This window comes from Eucalyptus grandis, chromosome 4 (genome assembly GCF_016545825.1).
Source record: "Eucalyptus grandis isolate ANBG69807.140 chromosome 4, ASM1654582v1, whole genome shotgun sequence".
NCBI lineage: Eukaryota > Viridiplantae > Streptophyta > Magnoliopsida > Myrtales > Myrtaceae > Eucalyptus > Eucalyptus grandis.
In genome coordinates, this window is record NC_052615.1 from 20,060,320 (window position 1) to 20,072,774 (window position 12,455).

Below are 12,455 nucleotides of genomic sequence, written 5' to 3' on the forward strand. Positions count from 1 at the left end.
AACTCAGCAGAAGCGCATTCCACAGAGGAAGGCTTCTTCTCAAGGAGGTCAACTCACCAGGGATCGAACCGAGAGACGTCGGCTTCGTGATCAGCGACCCCGCGCGACGCCTCGGGGGAGAGAGAGAGAGACGAGGACGACTGGTTGCGGAGGAGCTTCCCAGAATCGGAAGGGGGTCCGAGAGGGGATTGAGGGGGGAGAGAGAGTGGGAGTGAAAGGATTTTAGAGAGAAAAGTCCAGAGGAGCGAGAGAAGGTCGGTGAGGGATTTCAGGGTCGAGGAAGGGGAGGAGAGGAAGCGTGAGAAAGAGAGGATTTCTTTTAGAAAGGGAAATCATTTTTGTCAATTTTAGAAGGATATTTTCATTTGATTGAAAAATGTGCTTTTTATTACTTATTTTTCACGCCCTAAATGTCAGAAAATGAGAAAAAAGTTTTTTTGAAAAACAATTTCCATAAAATAAACATAGTCTAAATAAGTCAATTTATTTTTCCAATTATCCCGTACACATTCTAATGTACAAAGTGTAGGACCCGTCTGATTTATTTGAACCAATCAATATTGTTTGAAGACAAAATTTGTTTTAAACTGATGAATTTATTAACTCATTCCAACCACGCAAAGTCTTTTTATAATATTTTTATGCAGTGGCGGGTAGTTCAACAAGAGAGAAAAACATTTATTTATCTATATAATGATTGTGACAGGACTCGATCACGTATTTAAAAGGACAAGAGAGGGATTCTTAATAAACATTACAATAGTATAATGAGCTTAACATTTGGGTTTTTTCACGAAGTTTGTCGGCAAAAACTTGAGGTTCAAATTTGATATAGAGAGATCTGAAGTTGCATAATATCTTGATAACATGCATGTTCACAACATTTTTATAAAAGGAAGTGATGGATATTTTTATTGTGGAGACTTCAATACCATCTAATTATCACAATATTCACTTATAATATGTCATATCCCTTGATCAATGATTTTGTCAGTCGGTTCCTTGTGTTTCCGGTGGATCACTCCAAGCAAGCAAATTTATGGACATTTCTATAGTTTATCACACCATGCTGGACCACTTCAAATGTCACTTAGACATTTATTGACAAATGTTAACCGTTGAATGATAATACTATAAAGTATACCGTTGCACAAAATGTCGTTCAAATTTCCTCACTCTACATGTTTCTAAATCCATGTACTTTCAAACCCCAATATTTCATTATCATATAATTTGTTCTTGGGTTAGATAATGTCAAAATCAAGGATCATATAATAAAAGAATGAATGATCATGAAATCGATAAACCATACCTCAGGTTGCGGCTCTTTGGACGCAGCAATATGTTAGACGGTGTTACCATCTTTGTCTTTCTAGTTTAAGATTTGTGTAAGATGAACTCGCCTAAGCCATCCTAACAAAACCTTTAATGCTTTGAGGTGGTGGTTCTTGACGGCAATGTGAACCGCAATCTCGCATTGACTCGTCGAGTTTTCGATGGATGATTTGCAAGCACAAAGGAATTCGGCTAGGAGCTCCAACTCATTGTCTCCTTCTTTCCCGAAGAAGTAATGCAAAGGGGTGATCCCACCTCGTCCTTGGACTTGGATCAACTCAGGATCATGGGTCATTAGAGCCCTCACAGTTTGGTATTGTTGATGCTGCAAAGCCAAGTGCGTTGGACTATAACCATCCGGATTCAGCTCCTGAGCAAATGATGGCCTCAAGATGACCATCTCCATGGCCACCTCAAATTTTCCGGCAGCCACGGCAATGTGTAATGGAGTATTTTGGAAGGGGTGTTTAGATATGCGATCTAAGAGCTCTCGCTCCTCCACAATTAAGTTATGTAGCAAATCAACATCGTCATGTTCGATTGCTAGTTGAAGTCAAGACTCCCTAGCCTCTCTTTCTTCTTTTTCAAGCAGATCCCTGGCCATCGTGTTTCTAGGGAAATGTAGAAGCAAAAGAGGGGCTTTGCTTGGCGATGATCGATGGAAGTAGCGAACTTGCAAAATCATATATTATATAATGCCACGGTTCAATGAATATTTGATTTAGGGGAGTCAACAAGTGTACAGGTGGACCCAAAGGCAGGTGGGGGTTGAGTAGGGCCCACCATATCTTAGACCGGGACCGGCGCGTCATGGTTAGATTCTTAGGAAATCGAAGTCTTGTAATTTTACGTGCCTTTCGCTTTCCACTTTTGCTCTTTCGCTTCTTGTCATGTTTTGCGAGAATTGCATGACATGGTTCATCAAGAAGGAAAAACTATACCATGTCATGGCCTGTGCGTTAAAGTTGAACTGTAAAGTACTATATGGTATTCTCTTTCTGAAAACTTATTCAAGCATTTAATATTCTGGAGCCTCTGATGAATTTTTATTGAAATATTTTGGATAGAACGTTATTTATATTGGCGATATATGCGATGGCATGTTATATTGTGGTTTCGATTTGATGCTCGTAGTCAACCTACATGTGAGACATGACATACAGACAGAATCTACTTCGAGATTTAACTGTAACTAACATGTTTTTCGAAACTTAATCAGAGCAATGTCACTTTTAGAGCTTAAAAATAGCAGATATGGTTACCGAGCTTCACGCCTCGCAAAGTGTGACCGTAAGGTAATCTTGTTATTGTGACTTCCTTCCCGTCATGCCCTCGAATTTTCCAAGGTAAGAGAAAATCAATGACACCTTACTTGTTATTGCTAATCCTAAACTAATGAAGATAATTTGTAGAATTTAATAATACATATTAGGATTTAATAGCACCAGACCTATTTCTGTCTTTATTTGAGACAAGTTCACTTATAAACCCAAGCACACGATTATCTCCTCGAGCGCATAATCTCCCATCGATTCTTCAATTCGATTCAATACATGGAGGCTAGTTCTCTACATATTACCTATGAAGCACCGACACTCTTCAAGAGATTTCATGTCATGTCGGACATTTCGACACATGTTGTGTTGGACACTTCGACACGTGTCCGACACTCTACAACACTCTTCGACACTCGGTCAACACATGTCAAAAAATCCAACACTTGATCAACTTTCTCAACATTTTTTGACACTCGAGTCGAAATTCTGACATACAAGTTTCCGACACGTGATTCCGATATCGAGGTCAATTTAAAAAATTCAATAAATGAGAGGTCTATATGTGTGTGTGTGTGTGAAAAAAAAAATAATAATAAAAATAATAAATGGAGAAAAAAAAAATAACCTAGTCCTACTTCCCATGATACACAATTCACCCCTTAAAAAAAAAAATGATAAATGGATAAAAAATATACATATCAATGATCAAACACCATTTGTAAAAGAAGAATAGTGTCACTTTCTTTCCTAAAAGTCGAAATTGCGATGACTACGCGAAAGACCAAAAAGCAAAGTGCTGGTAATCATTGAAAAAAAGAAAAGGAAAGTGCTAAATTTGCTGTTACATGTAAATCGTTTGTTCTCCTTGTCGGGAAAAAAAGGAGAATTCTTGGAGAATTATTGGACGCGAAAAGTACTTTACATCCTTGACTAGTTAATGGCATCTTCAAACTTGATTATTGTGTGAGGCTCCAGCCCCCTTAAAAGTGTTACTTTGTTTCTTATGATGTTGGCACAGGGCAAGATTTGGAATCCAAATATGCTCAAGTCATCCATGTGTTCAGCAGACAATAAATTGTCGAACCATCAATCCATATATTAAAGATTCAACCTATTGTCTGCCCTACGACACAAAAGAAAACAAAGAAGACCAATAGTTCACACCCAATTTGGAGGGAGCACATGCTCAAAAGTGGAAGCAATTCTTCTTTATGCACGAAACACGTTTATGAATTCCTATCTAATCCATGGATTGATATCCTTTAAAATTGTGAGATAAAGTCACATTTATCTATCTTCTCAAAAAATTAATACGATACTACATGTGCTATTGGCTGTTCAAATTTGTTGTTCTTTCCTTTTATACTTATGATCCTTTCCTCCCATTTTTCTTCCCTTTTCCTTTTGCCTTCCCATTACTACCCTCACTAGAAATGAACCACCAAAGATAAACTAATGAGTTACTAAGTAAATACTTAGCAAGGACTCTCCTAAATCCCTGCCAACTTAGCACGGATGAGTGGTCATACGGGTACACAGACAGTAATTTAACGCTCGATAATCAAAGCAATATATAAATTATTTAGTGAATAGGAAAAGCTTGATGTACAAAACGATAGTAAATCTCCGTCAAAGACATACTTCCAGAAATTTTTCTCATCAATTCCATCAGACAACATCAAGAGCAATGTTTTACTGTGTCTTCGCAAAATTTAACCACGAACCAACAGTTATTAAAGGTCCATTTGTCGATCCCGTGAACTATACGCTGGAATTGTTCTGTTGCCAAGGAGACGAGGTCCGCCTTTTTTTCTTTTTTTTCAGGTTTTGAACATTAACGTCCTTGTTTGTGTATCTGTGCCTCCCATATATATTGTCGCCACGCCGCCCCCACCCCCCAATTTTGAGAGAATAGAGTGCTTCTATAGACGTAGGATTAGGGTTATCTCAAGATACCAATCAATACATCACTTCCCTATTTTAAACTAAATAGATATATGGAGGATTAGGGTTATCTCGAGATACCAATCAATACATCACTTTCCTATTTTAAACTAAATAGATATATGGACTTCCTCACCTTAGGAATTTTTTATATCACATTGTAATTATTTCCGTAAAATTAAAATCCTCAACGATAATATATCTTTTCCTTAAATGTAATTCGATAATGCAATCTTAATTAGTTTGGCATGCCCACGTGCTAAGCACAAGCAGTTTTTGGCCATAAGGGTTATCCAATGGGCTTGACCAAATTTCATGCTTCTGCAGGCTTATTCCAGATAAATATTAAGCTTGTAGTGCTAAAAAAGTCTAAATTAAATGCAATTTATGTGGGCTTTATTGTTTATAGAATGCTCACAATAAATACAATTAATTACGTCTTAAGTGTTCACGCAAGTCATTAATTGCGAATTGCACTATCTGTCCTGATTTATATGAACAAGACTCTATTCAAATAGACAAAATTGATTTTTGCACAGATAAATTTAAGGCCAATTCCATAAAAAAGCATCAACTTTAGGTGTTGTCACAAATCTGGCCTGAACTTTATTTTGTCTCAAAAAAAAAAAAAAAAAAAAGCACGAACTTTAGGTATTGTCCCAAATTTGGTCCGAACTTTATTTTGTCAAAAAAAAAAAGCACGAACTTTAGGTGTTGTCCCAAATTTGACCCAAACTTTATTTGAGACAACACATCTTAGACCGATGCGTATTGCGCACTAGTCAGATTCTTAGGAAATGATGGGTTAGTTCTTATGTTTTGCAAGAATTGCACGACATGATTTACAAAGAGGGAAAAAACTATAGTGGGTCATGGCCCGTATGTTGAAGTTGAACTGTAAAGTACCGTGTGGTATGTCTTTCTCAAAACTGGATCAAGGATACTTTGGAGCCTCGGATAAGTTATGTCTGGAAATTTTTTAAATGGAATGTTAATATGGCATATGTTGTATTATCGCTTCGATTTGATGCTTGTAGTCAATATACATATTGAGACACAACATGATGTACATGTGTACTGACCAATTCTATTTCAGAGCTTAATTGTGACTAACGTATCATTTGAAACTTAATCAAAGCTAATTTTATAGTGGATATAATTTGTGTGCCTCATTACTTGGCGTAGTGTGACTGTAAGGTCTTCTTGACATGAGCTTAGGATGAGTTTGACACATGCTAGCTATACTATATTACATTGTTTATATATGGTGTATATTTTATGATATGTTGGAATATATGCAATGCTTGTGAAATGAGTAAATGCGATGGATACTTGTTTCTAAAGCTGCATTATTCTTTGCTTCATCCAAAAGAACTGCGATTTTGCTGACGGGGGAGTTCTCTCTCCACTATTTCCTTTCTCCTCTCTTTCATTTCTCCATGTAAAGTGAAAAAAGAACGAAGCTGAGAGCAAAACAAATAAAGGAAAAGAAAAGAAGAAAGCAAAAGTGCCACTTCCCTACCTATAACCCATCGAATCTTTTCCAGGTAATAGAAAAGCATTCACGCCTTACTTGTTAGCCTAATCCCAAACAAATAAGATAATTTGCAGAAATTAATCATATATTTGAGGATTTAATAGCACCAGATCTCCTTCCTCCTCTATTTGCAACGAGTCCACTTATAAACCTAAATACACGATTATCTCCTCGAGCTCAAGACCTCACATTGGTTCTTGATTCAATTCAATAAATGGAGGCAAGTTCTCTATTTGTTACTATAACAATTTATTGAATGAAGATTTTGAGTTTTGAGTTTAACTCGAATTAGCTCGGCAAATAAAGCTCTTTTAATCATGGGTGCATGACAAGTTTGACAATTTATCTATAAAGGGGTGAATCATTGGTGGGTTCTTCACCACTTGGTCCTCTTTAATGAAACTGGCAGTTGACCTTTCCATAATCATGTATCCGATGGCTGCTAAATAATTCACTTGCTTTTAATCTCTAAGCGTTTAACCCAAAGTTCCAAGAATACTCTTGTGAATCAGGACTACGTATTGCAAAAACTGAAATGCAAAATTAGTTTACATAGCTACTAGTTTATTTTGGGAAGGGTTAGATATTTAAACGAGAGAATTATCAAAAAGTTATAAACCTGTTACAATTGTGCCAATTCAATTCTTATTTTTTTTTATTTTTTTCGAATTTTTGAATTTTCTTTTCTTTTTCTTTTCCCCACCTTCTTCTTCCTTTGGCGAGCGGCGAGGGCTAGCGAGGTCAGCCTCGCCGACCACTAGCGAGGCTCGCCCCCGCTGGCCACTAGCGAAGGCGAGCCTCGCCATGGTTGGGCGAGGCTGAGCCTTGCCAGATCTGGCGACGGTGGCCTTGCCAACAACCAACAAGGACTGTCACCAGATCTTGAGAGCATCCTCGGAGAGGGTGCGAACGGTGGACAAGTATGAAGGGGGCGGCAGGGCCTTGGCCCGAGTCGCCGACAACCAGAAGCGCGAAAGGTTGCTAGATCTAGACGGCGAGGCTTGACCTCGCCATGGTGACAATCCTCGTTGGTGGCCGGCGAGGCCGCCGTCGCTAGATCGGCAAGATCGAGCCTCGCCGTCATTGGGCGAGGCTTGCATTCGCTAGTGGCTGACGGGGTGAGCCTCACCGGTGGCCAGCGAGGTCCTCACCTCTAGCCGGCGCTGGCCAGCCAAAGGAAGAAGAAGGTGGGGAAAAAAAAAAAAAAAACTTAAAAATTCAAAGAAAAATTAAAATATTCGAAAAAAAAAAAAAAATATTAAAAATTGGTTTGCCGGCCAGCTATCCTCAGAAGCGTCCACGTTAGCATCGACTAGCCAATTTTGGCCGGATGGACTGAATTAGCACAATTGTAAAAGGTTTAGGACTCAATTGGCAAAAATAAAAAATAAAAAATATGACTGAATTGGCATAATTGCAATAGGTTTAAGACTTCTTTGGTAATTCTATCATATTTAAACTTAATTATCTCATATTCTATGACTATGAAAAGTCGACCTCTAGTTGGAATTTCGTAACAACCATATAAATGATGATAACTGACGAGACTAAATATATCACTAGTTGGATCTTCTTCAATCCATCATATAATAAAGGTTCAGCCTATCGTCTGCCCTACCATACAAAAAGAAAACAAAGAAGACCAATAAGCCACATCCAATTTGGAGAGAGCACGTTCTAAAAAGTGGAAGCAATTCTTCTTTTGTTCGAAGAAACGTTTACGAATTGCTTTTTAATCGACGGATTGATATCTCCAAAATTACGCGATAAAGTGACAATATTTACTACACGTGATGTTGGTTGTTTAAATTTTTCGTCCCTTTCCGATTTTTTTCTTTCTTTTTTTCCCTTTCCGTCATTGCAGCTCTCTCTATCTACCCTCAATTTGAGCTAGTGAAAAGTATCCCAAAAAATGTCCTAAACTTATTGTATTAGTAATAATTTAGTCATAAACCTTTCAATTTAATCAATTTAATTCTAAATCATTTTATGTTAGTACCAATTGAGCCCATCTGACCAATTTAAACTGAAATTTATTGAGGTGTATATCATATATTTTATATGGCATGGTTAGCACTGATGTGGATATTTTTTAAATATTTTTTTTATATTTTTTCAATTTTTCAATTAATTTTTCTTTTCTTTTTTTCTTCTTATCCTTTCCTTTTCCATTGTGGCTAACAAGCGTCACCAAAGCTCGCCAGCCGCTGGGCAATGCAAAGCCCTCTCTTGGCCTTGCCAATCGCAGGCGAATATGGCTATGACCTTGCCAGCCGCGGGCGAGGTCACCTTCACCTATAGCCACCAACGGCTCACCCACATCTAGGCAAGGCCCATGACCCTTGCCGGCAGCTAGTGAGGGCTTTGAGGCCCTTGCCTAGTGGTTGGAGAGCTCTAGCCCCACCAGCCATGGTAGGGAAAAAAAAAAAAAGAGAAGAAAAATTAATAAAGAATTGAAAATTTCTGAAAAAAATTATAAAGGACCTGTCCATGTCAAGGCCTAATGCACCAAGAGAGATGATCAACGTCCACGTCAGAATTTTTTGGCCTAATTTGGCCAGATAGACTAAATTTATAGAAATGTGAAATGGTTTATGACTAATTTGATATAATTAAAAGGTTTAGAATTAAATTGGTACTAATATAATAGGTTTAGAATTTTGTTAGTACTTTTCTTGTTTGAGCCACTACCGCTTGCGCCTCCTTCGCCATAGTTACCCTGTGTGTTGTGTATGTTTGTGCTTGTGTGTGTGTGTATAATTGATTAGTGCTCACATTGTGTTTGTTTATAGATTTTATTTCGAAGGAGAAAGAAAAAGAAAGGAGGAGCAAAACGGGTTGATAAAATACTGACCGTTGAGCCGGTTGACTATTGAAGTGAAATGTTTTTTAAGTTGCATGAAAGAGTGCAAGGAAACAAATGACGAGAATTTTACTCCAAAAGGTGCAATATTTTTAACAGGTGTGATGCATCATAGTTGTTCTAACTAACCTATTGAGAAGATGCAACTTATCAAATTAAATTGTAATATAACAAGTTATGTGGATTTAGACTTTCCCCTCACTTGAATGTTCATATTTTGTTGGACAGCGCGGTTATAATCGGAAATCGCATGGTTGCGACTGAAGCAGAGTATATGATGTCAACCAAGACAATCAAGAAAGTTATTTAACCCAAAGGTTTGTTCAGTCATCTAGGATTGTTGTAGGAGAAGATTGTTATCTTTAGCAACAATTAGAGTGCAAGACATTTATCAAAAATCAAATGTATTGCGGGTGGGTGAAACACATTAGTGTTGTGTACAATTTTATATCTGATATTGTGTCATAAGGAACCACACTCGTTCAAAAAGTACACATGGCGGATAATCTAACAAAGCATATGGCATTGACTAAATTTCAATAATATTCGGACTTGGTTAGCTTCTACAACAAGTGAGGAGCCCATAGGGGTTTGGGAGAAATGACAACCGAAGAGATGAAATTGGACTTCTCGCCAAGGTGGAGATTCATTGATCATGGCTTGAAGTTGATTCGGATTTTTTTTTTTTTAAATTAGATCTATAATTGAATCACAAAATCTCAGGCCATATTATTGCACTCTTGCCAACAGAATTGTCCACGATGGAAAAACGAAACTAATTTCCCGTAAGACTTCTTTTCTTCATTGAAGATGAAGCCCACGTTGACATTGGCGAATGGCTTATGGTTGTTAAATAATTTTGTTGTTGAGTTTGGTCTCGGGTGCACAGTGAGTATGCTTAACATATATGAAAACTTGCATGAGATACGAGAGCTTTGATAACTTTTATCCAAGAGTGTGACAGTGTAATAAAATTCTTTTTTTGTAATTGATTCTTGTAAGTTCGGGTTTAATCTAGAATTGAAAAACACTTACGAGTGAGTATGATTGAATGATTCTAATATCTTCTTTACCAATTATAATTGAATCATCTTATCAATCTCTCCATGTAGTAGGCACATAGTAGAACCACATAAATTTGTTCTCTTTAAATTTTATTTGTGCAATTTATTTCTTACTCGATTAGTTTTGTGTGTTTTTTATTCACGCTTCCAAGCTAGTTGCAACAAATCATATTTTAGAGATAGAAAGATTCATAATGGGTCCCTCAAAAAGAATACAAGGTTTTACGCATTTCCTAACTTATGATTAAATTTGACTACTTAATGCTCATCCGATGGATGTATCATATCATACTTTCTTGATTAGTAGTGGTATATAGCAATGGATTCAGGTTTATTAGCTATTGTTGATTACATCTTTTTTACATCCAACCTTCTCTTTCATGGTAAGTCACTTGAAAGGTAGGTGGCTTTTAAAGACAAGATGTCCAAAGCAAAATTGATAACATTGGATCTATAAATTATCCTTTTCACGTCCAACCTTCTATTTTGTGGTAGTTCTATGTAGTATTTCAGTCAATTGCTCTCTTTTTATTTTGAATTTTTATTTTGAATATGCCATTATGATTATTTCTCTTACATATATCGAGCTTAGTTGCATATGATTTGTCAACTCATGCAATCCACGTATTTTCAACAATTATTAATTAATCTGTGGGAATCACTCCAAAGATCTCTAATTTGATATTTCAATCTTCAACCTTGAATATTGGCAAAATTCAAGGGCTAGTTGTATAATAATTGGGGTGCCCGCAAACACCATCTATAGGTTATGCCAAGTAGAAAGACACGAAATTTGACACAAGATCAAGATGCTAAGACAGAGTCAAGCATTTCATTTGTGTTCATCGTGCATGTGTGCATTCGAGACCTCACCTCGCTTCTTTCCAAGTAACCTACAACAAAACCACCATCATGACCACCACTGCGCCCTGCAAGTTGTCCAACGCGCCACTGCTTCTTACCTTCTCCGATTGCCTTGCAACCAACAACAAAAACACCATTACTACCACTGCATATCGCTACCGCTTCTTACCTTCGCCGATTGCCTGCAACCAACAACAAAAACACCATTACTACCACTACATATTGCTACCGCTTCTTACCTTCGCCGATTGCTTGCAACCAACAACAAAATTGCCATCACCACCATTGTGTTGGCATCAAGAGATTTCTCTCTAGGCCCTTCATGCATATATGTTTCAAGCATGCATGTGAGAGTTGACATCTAAATTTTGGTGACACATTTAATCATTTATTAATTGTATAGAAAAATTAGGGATTAATTTCTAATCTCTAGCGACAATAATCTTCACTAAATTGCATGGCATATAGACATTAGGAGAATTTGTATTTCTAGTATTAAAATTAAAAAAAAAATAATCTAAAATTAATTAAGAACAATAAAAAAATTATCATTATTATTTTGTATTAAGAAAAGAAAAGAAAGCTAGGCCGGGCCTGGGGCGGGCCGGCCCGGCCTTTTTTTCTTTTCCCTTATTCCTCTTTCTCTTTCAGGCCCTGCCCCATTTTCTCTTCTTCTTTTTTCCCCGGCCCGGCCCACGTACCTATCTCTTCCTCCTTCCTCCCTCACGCCATTCCCGCGTGTCCGCGGCAACACAGACGTCCGCAAGCAAAAGCAGAGCAGCCGTGATCCTAGGGTCGGGAATCAGGCCGGCCGCGGCAGGCAGGCGGGGTGGAAGCCATGCGCGCCTGTTGCTAGCCCTTAAAAGCGAGAGAGTGGGCGCAAGAGAAAAGGGAGGAGACCGGGGGCTGGATTTGAGGGAGAGATCCGAGAGAGAGTTCAAGGTAGAGAAACCGAGAGAGGGGGGAGAGACAGAGAGCGCGAGTGAGAGTTTGAGTGAGGGAAGAGAGTTGGAGGGAGAGACCGCTAGCCACCGCACGGCCGACAACCCGCTGCCGTGCCTCCTTTCCCGCTCCGAAACTCCGGTAAGCCTCGGCCCTGTTTTTGGGCATGCCAGGCCGGAGCTCGCGGCCGTCCGGCTGAAGCGAACTCCGGCCCCGTCCGTCCTTGGTTTTGCTGCTGCTGTGTGTGCTGTTGTTATCGCAGCCAAAGATCTCTTGTTCCCGTAGCATATACTAGCTGTTCGACATAATGTCCGAACGAGATCCATAGTTTTTTCTCCGGGTATGGTCTGTTTCGGAACGATGGTGACCCTCCGGACGGTGAGTGCATAGGGTTGGCTAGGAGCTGGTCGGCCCTCGGTGGCCGTCGTGGCGGTCCTCGGAGGCCGCGGGCTTCACTGTTTTGGGCGTTCGGCGGCGGGGAGGTTGGCCGACGAGTGGCAGTCAGAGTGACCGCCCGAAGGAAGGGTGGTAACTCGGTGACGGGTTGAGCTTTGGCCAAGGTTTGTCTTTAGAAAAAAAAAAAACAAAACAAAAACAAAAACAAAAAAACATATGAGCTTCGGGTGAAG